The following is an 11,018-nucleotide window of genomic DNA, read 5'->3' as shown; positions in this document are numbered from 1 at the left end:
AGATGATGATGAAACAACTCTGTATTAAACAGCAGTGTGAGTGAGGTCTAAGTTAATCATGTGATCATGATCTGTGTTTTAATAGCTGGGTTTATACTCTATGACAGGGGTCTTCAATGTGTTCAGGCCAACTTGGCCAAGGACCCCTTTGCTGAGAGAAAGATGAAGCAGGGACCCCCCAATATATATTGTATACTATTGTGTTGCAGATTAAAAATGTTTGTAGATTTCTTAAACAGCTTAGACTTGTTTGACAGCACTATCAGTGTATGTTGGATTAATGTGTATTTGCAGACATTAAACCACTTGAACTGTCAATACTTGGTCTACTCTTTTCCCTCTGCACCAAACGTCTTTGCCAGAAATAGATGATCTACAAGCTCACAAGTGTGCGTTGTGGCAGCGTTGACAGTGTTGACATTTGCAATGGTTGTTCTGTCCTCAGATGGAGGTGTGTGAAGAGAAAGCTGCTGCTGTCCTTCCTGCGTCCTGCGTGCAGCAGTTGGACAACTGGAAGGAGAGGCTGGCTGCCATGGAGGAGCTCCTTCAGGTCAGTAGTCAGAAAAACCCTGCTATACAGTATTTAAACATCACAAAGTGGGTGCCGTGACGCAAGGCCAGGGTGGCCTCGGAATACCTTCATAATATTTGACTTTGTAAAACCTGAGTTGCACTTCACTTGGTGCGTCCTGTTTTCAGTCTACACCAAATCTCAAAAATGGTAGAGCTGCAAGCTCTCAACGCGACACGTTGTGATGCATTGTGAGCTTGTAGATCGGCTATTTAAGCGTCAAGTAGAAAGTTATCTTTAATCTGTCCTAATGGTAATGTATATTCTAAGTTTTCCTTGTGACATACTGTATCTTGGGGGGGGGGGTTTCCATAAAGTATCCATGTAATTCTTATTCAGGGTTGCCTCTGAAGTTATTTGCAGGGGTGACCTGAGACAAGTTTGAAAACCACTGCTATATACATATTTTGTTGTTGTTCAGTAGTCTGCAAAATACTTTGTTTTTGTGTAGACGGTGGAGCAGATTGATGGCAGTGAGACTCTGTAAGGCTCTGGTCAGCTTGCTGTCCAGGAAACCTGGATGGAAGAGACCAACTTCCAGGTAGCTTTACTGCCTTTATACTAGTCTATACTATATAATACTGTATAGATATACTTTATACTAGTCTATACTATATAATACTGTATAGATATACGTTATACTAGTCTATACTATATAATACTGTATAGATATACTTTATACTAGTCTATACTATATAATACTGTATAGATATACTTTATACTAGTCTATACTATATAATACTAGATAGATATACTTTATACTACCGTATTTTCCGGACTATAAGGCGCACTTAAAAGCCTATAATTTTCTCAAAAAACTACAGTGCGCCTTATAGTCCAGTGCGCCTTATATATGGATCATACATTGACATTCCCTTTAGCACAGCTCCATCTGTTGGATGCATAAGCGTCTATTATGTGCGCCTTATAGTCAGGTGCGCCTTATATATGAAAACCGTTTGAAAATAGACCATTCATTGACAGTGCGCCTTATAGTCAGGTGCGCCTTATAGTCCAGAAAATACTGTAGTCTATACTATATGATACTATATAGATATACTTTATACTAGTCTATACTATATAATACTAGATAGATATACTTTATACTAGTCTATACTATATAATACTATATAGATATACTTTATACTAGTCTATACTTATAATACTAGATATATATACTTTATACTAGTCTATACTATATAATACTATATAGATATACTTTATACTATACTATATGATACTATATAGATATACTTTATACTAGTCTATACTTATAATACTAGATAGATATACTTTATACTAGTCTATACTATATAATACTATATAGATATACTTTATACTAGTCTATACTATATAATACTAGATAGATATACTTTATACTAGTCTATACTATATAATACTAGATAGATACTGTAGATAGAGACATTTTGTGCAAATCTTGAATATACTTTTGAGTGAACATTTTTAACTCAAAGCTTTGCTTCTGGTGGGTCCCTGGAGAAAAATATTTTGCGATAGGGTCTGCGGAGATTTTTTTTTTATCTGTGGTGCGCAAAGTTTTTAGTGTCAAGGACCCCTGGAGTTTTACCTTTTTCAGAAAACCTTTAGGATTTAGAAGATATTTTGAGGTATTTTTCATGTCTTAATGCGTTAATAGCCTTGCTATGAGTGAATCAGGTTTGACGTCAAGGCAGCCCAGTTGAAATAAGCTTCTGACTGCTACGGAGGATCACAATTATTTGTAGCTGAGCACTCATTGAAGGAAGGACATATGCATGCATGCATATGCAAAACCCCTAGTTTGGCCCCTCACATGCTACTTAAAGCATATTTATTTTGGTGTGTTTTATCCTGTATAGTTAAGTTCATGGGACCCCGACTTTCAGCAGCTGTAACGGATTCTCCTAGGGAAACTGAATTTCCGTCTTTGTGAGATGTGTTACTAGACACCTTTACAAACACATTGGTGAAGACATTTTTTGGTAAGGAATTTATTCCAGGATTTGACCCTATATCCTGAAGATATCCCCCGACTATGCCTGTCACACAGATGCAAGGCCAGTCCGCTCCTGCACCCATCAGGGGCTCTGCTGAGGGACGTGAGGGCCCATCAGGGGCTCTGCTGAGGGGCTGAGGGGCCATCAGGGGCTCTGCTGAGGGACGTGAGGGCCCATCAGGGGCTCTGCTGAGGGGCTGAGGGCCCATCAGGGGCTCTGCTGAGGGGCTGAGGGCCCAGCGGAAGGAGAGGAGGCTGAGAACCAAGACGAGGAAGAGGGAGACGTCATGGATCTGCTGCCACGCACTGACATTAGGTTAGCCTCTCAACACGTTTGTCCAATGATGGTAATGGCAGTAGTTTTCATTACCAGCGGGAAATTGTCTAGTCAGAGGTGAGAGTGATGAGTTGCACTATTGGATGGGGCGTTGGGTTAAAAGTGGCACCCCTGCTCCATGCCGACACTATCCTGGGGACACACCAATGTGCACAGGGGCCATCTGACTCACCCAGAACTATTTTCAAACCATCTTAATCTGTATAATGCATTTCATAGTACTCGTTATTTGAATATACTTTAAGGAATCTCCATATGGAACTGCATCTTTTTATGCAGTGTAAAATACGCTTATAGAGAAGATCAGAATGCTCTTTAGTGAAGTGAGTTTTCCTTTGTGTCTGTCTTATTGCCTGCTCCAGCGCCTCGAAGCTGACAATGATGCCATAGTGTCCTGCCTAGACCTGATCCTCAAGTGGTTCACACGCGTGTATCAAAACAGCATCCTGGTATCCCCAGTGAAAGCTTGTGATTGGCTGAACCGAAGGTAGGGAGCGCTCCGTTGTGTTCCCCTGGACCGCGCGGAGGTGACAAAATTCGGGGGGCTGAAGATTTACTATTCTGTCCATAACGGCACATAAGTCGGTAACGGCTCTATAATATAAATATAATGCCGGCGTGCCTCCGTCATCTCCACCGAAAACAAGCGCTCCCCACTTGTTCCATTGTCGAAACCGGGGTGCTGTTTTGATTCACGTGGTTCACACTACGCTGCTTTGACACCAACACCACTGATGAAGGCCCTGGCGTTCCTCCAGCTCCTCTTCCTCTCACTCAGTGAGCAGAAATACCACCTCAGTGATCTGGAGGCCTTCATTCCATACCTCATCCTCAAGGTCTGTGTTTGCATCAGGCTTAACTGACTCTGTTTTCTTTGTTTTTTAAGTACTGGGTGTGACATGTTCTTGCCCTAGAAAATGTGTCCCATGTGTAGGTGTAGGTTGTGATCGTAAGAGTTGCACTATTTAGCCAGGTGGTTGCATTGCTAACGGTGGCCTGTTCACACACAACAGAAAGACACTACTTAAAGGACAACTTTAGGTTTTTACATACATATTTTAGATTGTAATTAAATAATATAAAAGATGAGTGTTAAAATCATTTAATTTACTTCTTTCTATTGTTTTAGAGATTCTTATTTCAGTGGTTGGGGGCATGCGTACAAGTGGCTAAATATGTGATTTTACACAGAATAAGCCCATTTCCAAGATACAACGCAACCTTTCATAGTTGGATGTGACTTATGGGGGCTAGAAGTGTTACTGTAAATAGCAGTAAAGAAACTGCTGGCGTATTGTGTCTAAAAATACATATGTACTCATGCCCCCATGAGTACGCATGCCCCACATTTTAGCACGGTAAACGCGATAAAACAATAGAACAAAGCAAATGAAAACATTTTAACACTCACCTTTTCTTTTCCCTAATTACAATCTAAAATATGAACCCTTGTAAAAAAACAAAGTTGTCCTTTAAATGTTCTGCATCAGTACCTCATCTACTCTAGATTTCTCTATACATGCTGTATTTGTTGTTTTTCTTCTTTGGAAGATGGGTGAATCCAAGGGATGTGGTGAGGAAAGATGCACGTGCCATCATGGGTATGCTTTGCAAGGTTTACCCTTCCAGCAAAACCTTTCCCTATGTCATGGATGGAACCAAGTCTAAGAACTCCAAGCAGAGAGCTGGTGAGGTTAAATATAATTGATTGTCTCCACCAGCCGAAGGCTGAGGGAGAGTATGTTTTCCCCTCCGTCCGTCCGTCCGTCCGTCCGTCCGTCCGTCCGTGCGTGCGTCCGTCCGTCCGTGCGTGCGTGCGTCCGTCCTCGCAGTTTGTGAGCAGCTAATCTCAGTCACCGTTGGCCCGATCGCTGCCAAACTGAGCACACACACTCCCTGGATGCCAATCTAGAACCTCTGCCCCACATTTTTCAAATCAGCCTCATGGTGGCGCTATAACAGGCCGATTTGTGTGGCCTGGTTGTTACCAGCAAATCTCCAGCGCCGTTGGCCCGATCGCTGCCAAACTGAGCACACACACTCCCTGGATGCTAATTCAGAACCTCTGCCCCACATTTTTTAAATCAGCCTCATGGTGGCGCTATAACAGGCCGATTTGTGTGGCCTGGTGGAGACCTGTGCTCGGAAGAGCACTGCTTCTAGTTTCATCTGTTACAAATTGGCAAACACTTTATTATTCATGCCCTTGACCACCATGCATTGTAGGGTTAAAGCACCCCACTGCATAATGATATTGTCTATTCTTCACACAGCCATACATCTTACATAACATGGATCATTTCACATTTGTCGCTCCTTTTGGCTTTCTTGTATGTTTAACTTGCCCCAGTAATTGAGACAGTGTTGGCCAAAAATCATAGCGTAAAAAATCATGTACATAATACATCTATTAAAGCATATTTCAAATAAAATGACAAAACGATAGCGATAGCCATTGCTGTTCACATGGGAGACAGAGACGCCTCAGTGAGCAGCGCAGCTCTGTAAACCATAGTTGTGGTGTACAACATATCTGGAGAGCAGCTTTACAAACTCATTGGGAACGTACGTACCTTGCTGTCCCTCTCCTGAGAACCACTGTCAGTCTGTCACAACCTACTTAATTTCACAATGCTTTTGGCTTCAGTAATTGTATGTTTCATGAATATTTGGTTTTATTGTATAGCCCCTGAAATGAAACTAACCTGCCCGATTTTAAATGGGCAAAACACTATTACTGCATGTTTTGCCCTTCACCTCCTGTATATTTATAATGCTATCAGAAGAAACAGGGATACGATATGCCTGCAGGCACAATAAGATGAGTGTCATCCCTTTAGTTGCCAGACAAGGACATGAGCGTGCTGGAGGAGAGGATAAAGTGCTCGGCCAAGGAGGGTGCTCCCCCGTCCAACCACAAGGCACCCGGCACCAACCTGCTGTGCAAACCAGCTGTCGACAAACCCACTAAACTCGGGTAAAACAAGGTGTGCTATGATGAGGAAGATGTGGCTTTCAGTAATTTTGGTTTAATTTCTTTATTTGTAGTCCTGTGATCATGATGCTCTCAATAGGCTAACCACTGTTCAATGCATGTGGTCAAATGTTTTGTTCCATGTCAGCCGTGGGCTTCAAAGCCAGAGTTCCCACCAGGAATTCAGCCTGGACCTTCCAGAGGAGCTCGACAGTAACCTCTCAGTTGCAAAGGAGCAACCAGAGCTGGAGGATTACAGTTTTGATAACTTGGACTTGGAGCCTCTAAACATCCTTGTGTCAACTTTGAAGATGGTGAGGGCCACTATATTTCCTCCTTCACTCCAGAGGGCCACGTTGCATATTGTTACATCCTACTTTGTTTCTTTCTAGTTTCTCATACAAAAGAAGCAAAAAATAGCGCGATGCGTTTTGAGCTTGTAGATCGGCTATTTTTGCTTCTTTTGAATTGGAATCCTGAATTATTTGTTGTTATATTTGTAATGGGATCCTGAAATGTAACATTTTGATTTAATTACAAACACATTTAGTTATATACTCATGTTAACTTTATGAACCTAAATACAAATACCGTACCTACATTGGACATAAAATAAATACATCTTAATACTACTATACTAGTCATTAAAGGAGGGGGAGCAGGAATCTTTCTTTATCTAAATAATGACGCATATCTCTCAAAGATCCCCTAAGGATGTCCAAATAAATTTAAAATAAATAAATACACAAAAGACATAGGCACATTTGAAGTTCTAATCAGTGTCTCCCTCTACACCCTGTACTTCCCTCGACTTCGGGACCACGCCTCTTCCGTGACGTTTCGTTCCGTCACAACGCTGATAATGCCTCGGCTCGTTTCAGTCAGTGAGACAGGCAGACAGTCACCCCCCTCCCCTCTGCCTGTCTCTGCAGTCTGCACTGAGAGTGAACGATTAGTTAAATAATTGTTTAATGTTCTGATTGTGTGTACTTTAGCCTACTTCAGTAGTAGCAGTCAGAGATAGCCTACATTGCAGACTGTTTGATTGCGTGACTGTTTGTGCTCGCGGCTCGCTGCACGCACGGACATGTCCGCATCACCGTGTAAAGTAACTACAAGTATATTTACTCAAGTACTGTACTCAAGTACAATGTTGAGGTATTTGTACTTGGATATTTCCAATTTCCAATACGTTCACGTCTACTACACTACATCTATCTCTGAGGCAAATACTGTACTATACACCATTAAACTAATTTGAAAGCTTTAGTTACTACAGAAATACATATAATATTATAAAACATACATGAACTACTTTAGCCCTATTTTATACCTTGGCTGTTTGAAACCGATCTGCAAGCTCACAATTGTGAGCTTGTAGATTATTGGCCACTGCGCGTCGCGTCCTAGGCTACTCACGTCCATGCGAGAATGAGATGAGTACTTTTACTTAAGTAAAATGTAACTACTTAGCCCTAATTTATACCTTGGCTGTTTGAAACTAGCCGATCTGCAAGCTCACAATTGTGAGCTTGTAGATTGGGCCGCTGCGTGTCGCGTCCTATAGGCGACTGTCCATGCGAGAATGATATGAGAGTACTTTTACTTAAGTAAAATATGAGTATCTTTTCCAGCATTGCCCCCACTGCACGCTCGTCGCTTGCATGGGCCGTCTGTCTGCGAGACAGACGGCCCACCGCCCCGTCACTCACGTTTGTGAAGGATTATAATAACTAACTCCAGTGGAATACATTTGTCTACCTTCTTTTGGGTGAGTTAATCCAATTTCGTGTCATTGTTTGGTCCAGATGTAGAGAACATGAAGTGAGAGGCAGGGGGAAAAACGGAGGGAGGAGAAAAGAAAAAAAAACAAAAAAAAAAAACATCCACAGTCAAACACCGAGGCAACTCCAGCATTTGTCCGAAACGAGTGCCCATCTCGGCTTGGTGTTTCTCAGTGCCTCGCTAGAGAACCGGGGTCGCGAAGAGACACGCCCCCAGGCTAGTAAAATAGGCGCATGCTTCACTATATAATGGATACGGAAAAAACGGTTTATTGATTCTTTATAAAAAATTGCAAGTGTATAGCATTCATGTTGTTGTTCATGTCAATTAAGAAAGTTATGAGTTCACTTTATTATAAATACTGTAAAATATTGTAATGTTCCCCACTCATTTCAGAGGGATTTTATAGAACCACGTGATATGGGTCAGTGCTCAGTCGTCATGATTTTGCTCGGCCATTCCCGAGCTGGTGGAGGAGGAGTTTTGAGAAAGTAGGATGTTGGAATCTCCGTCTGAATACAACTCTGTAAACAGGCAAGATAACTATATGGTTGCATTGGCAAATATTTTCACAACTACCAAACAATTAAATTGGGACAAAGTAGATGTTATTCTGCTACCCTGTCTTTAAGCTACTAATATAGACAGAATTAAAGCAGGTCATGTTTGGAATTGTAACAGCTGAAATCAATAATATATCAGTATTCCTGTATTAACCAGCGGGGCGCATTAAGTGAAGGTGGGGGCTGCATGTGGCCCCCGGGCCGCCAGTTGCCCATGTATGAAGTAAGGAGTCTGCAATGCTGTCACTTTTGTATGTGGTGTTCACAGAATGTGCATATTGGCAGGCATAACACAAGCATCATGCTGCCCTTGACTCTTTTATTATTAACCCACTCTTTAAGTTATACAAGGGAACAAATGTCCACACATTTATCTTGTCTTATAAATGTCATTTCTTTTTGTAGGACGGAACAATTTTTCGCTCCAGTGCGCGAGGTCAATGCAGGTCTCAGTGGCCGCATCAACACCAGACGTTCACACCAGCATGGAAGCCCTAACCCAAGTATGAACACAAACCATTTCCATCACAACTCCCCTTCTAACACAGTCACAAATGTATAGGGAGAAATATGGCCCTTCTAACACAGTCACAAATGTATAGGGAGAAATATGGCCCTAACAATTAATTTAACTTTTTGTTACACAGATGGATGAGGAGTTCCGCAAGAACAGCAGTTCAGAGGTTTCCCTTTCTAAACGCTGCCCTGTTCCAGCTGTGTCTCATCCACAGCGCTCACCTGGCCAATCAGCGTGTGTCCAGAAGAGACATCTCAAAGTTGTACAGCTGCATTAGCATCAGTATCTTGTCTGTGAGTACTGGGTGCTAAATGACCCCATAATATGCACACTGTCACCTCAATCACTCTTCAATGTCAAAACCTTTCCACCATAACTATTTATTACATTTCATTAGAAGTATAACATTTCCAGTCACCAACAATAGATGACTGGACATCTATTAGACATGCAATAGAAGGAAGGTTTAATGTTCCTAAAGTGAAAAGCTCTGTTATACAGAAAACTGTCATTTATAGATCTATTGTAAGGTGGAATGCATTGCCAGGTTATATTATTGAAGCTACTACTAAAGAGGTTTTTAAGAGGATGGTAAAACGGTACATTACAATATTCAGTCTGAGTGATCTGTTTTTGCATTGGCTGCTTTGTTTCTGGGCAACTTGTATTTTCCTCATCTATAATTGGATATTATTAAACTAGAAATTAGTAACCCTTTATAATGAAATGTACAATATTGTGAAATTAATTTACAAAAATGTACATCTTAACTTCTGTTATTGAGCTATTGTCTGTATGATGTGTACTGTATGTGGTGTGATGGTGCTAATGGGATTCATAATAAAGTAACTACACTGCTCAAAGAAATGAATTGTGTTCCCTTAATTCTTTGAGCTTTCTTTGAGCAGTATGCTACACTCAAATAAATGAAGGGAACATTGTGTTCCCTTCATTTCTTTGAGCAGTATATTCAATTATCTTTGCTAGGCAGCTGTCGCTTTATACTGTATGTATAAAACCTACATGTATATTGAGCAGGATTTTACCATGTGTCAAGCACAGCTCTCTAGAACGGTATTGAGTGTGATCTCCTCTCCTCTCCCCAGGTATTCAACACAGAGGTGCTGGCCCAGCAAGTGAAAGACCTGAGAGAGGGCATGGTGACTGTGCTGTCAGACAACAGAGTGAACCAGCTCTCAGATGGAGTGCAGGTCACCTGCTCTGTTAAACTCATGGGACTGCTTCTCTTGAAGGCCGATCAGACAAATATACTCGCGTAAGTGTGTGCATTCAATTGGTCCTCTATTTGTTATTTTGGTTTGAATTCCGATCCAACATTGGGGTCAAATGTAGCATTCACTTAATCTACTGTACGTTTATCAGTGGTGGAAAAAGTACTCAATTATCTCGAGTATCAATACTGCAATGTAGAAATACTAAGTATCAATACTGCAAACTAGACACTGTTACAAGTCCTGAATTCTACATTTAATTTAGTAAAAGTGCAAAATATGTATTGGCTCAAAATGTTTCAAATATTTTAAAAAAACAAAATCCTTTGAAAATGTCCAAAATGTATATACTGTAGGGCTGAATTGGTTAATGCATATTTTGGAATAATAATCAACACCTACAAAGTAACTGTTTGTAAAAACAAAAAAGAATATTGGAAATTGGAAATGCTCAAGTAAAGTACAAATGCCTCAATTGTACTCAAGTAAATGTATTTCCTTCAGTCTATAGCAGTCATTTCATATGTTCAGTCTATAGCGGTCATTTCATATGTTCAGTCTATAGCGGTCATTTCATATGTTCAGTAAATGCTGTGTATTTGTAATATTACACAGAGTGTTATATGTCAGATCACAGACTGTTTATATTAATATGAAGCTCCTGCTGTTTGTCTTTGTTACATTGATGTTGTTGTTGTGTCAGTGTACATACACTTCAGTTGGAGTGGTGACTGTAGTCAGTGTGTTTGTTGTGTTTAGTGTTCATGGAACTGCTGAAATATCCTGCTTCTTGGCCAGTGCATAAAATATGTATTTTTACTGATGAAATAAAGGTTATACTTCATACATTTACGTACATTTATTAATGTTGTATCAACATGAACAACAACTACTCTGAAACATTGTGAACTGAAGATGATATGAAGAGAAACTGCTCCAGTCTGGAGACAGTAACTCCTTGAAGGTTGCAGTTGCTCAATGTAACCAGCAGGTGTCATCAGAAAACCATTTCATAGACTGAAGACTTTATTAGAAGTTTGCAT

At 40.7% G+C, this 11,018-nt stretch overlaps 2 long non-coding RNA genes across 2 annotated transcripts; both read left to right on the top strand.

Annotated features, from left to right (window-relative positions):
- Nucleotides 1–444: 444 nt before the first annotated feature.
- Nucleotides 445–3,720, top strand: LOC308301804. The gene is made up of 4 exons (XR_013962914.1): nucleotides 445–550; nucleotides 1,023–1,112; nucleotides 2,622–2,883; nucleotides 3,267–3,720. It is a non-coding gene; the product is annotated as an uncharacterized lncRNA (long non-coding RNA).
- A 756-nt stretch (nucleotides 3,721–4,476) lies between these two features.
- On the top strand, nucleotides 4,477–10,756 carry LOC308301803. The gene is made up of 7 exons (XR_013962913.1): nucleotides 4,477–4,592; nucleotides 5,745–5,891; nucleotides 6,027–6,192; nucleotides 8,060–8,197; nucleotides 8,632–8,729; nucleotides 8,874–9,036; nucleotides 9,850–10,756. It is a non-coding gene; the product is annotated as an uncharacterized lncRNA (long non-coding RNA).
- Nucleotides 10,757–11,018: the final 262 nt, after the last annotated feature.

Source organism: Nannobrachium achirus (genome assembly GCF_963921795.1).
Source record: "Nannobrachium achirus genome assembly, chromosome: 17".
NCBI classification, from domain to species: Eukaryota; Metazoa; Chordata; class Actinopteri; order Myctophiformes; family Myctophidae; genus Nannobrachium; species Nannobrachium achirus.
Note: the sequence above shows the minus strand (reverse complement) of the source record. Positions and strands in the feature narration are given on the sequence as shown.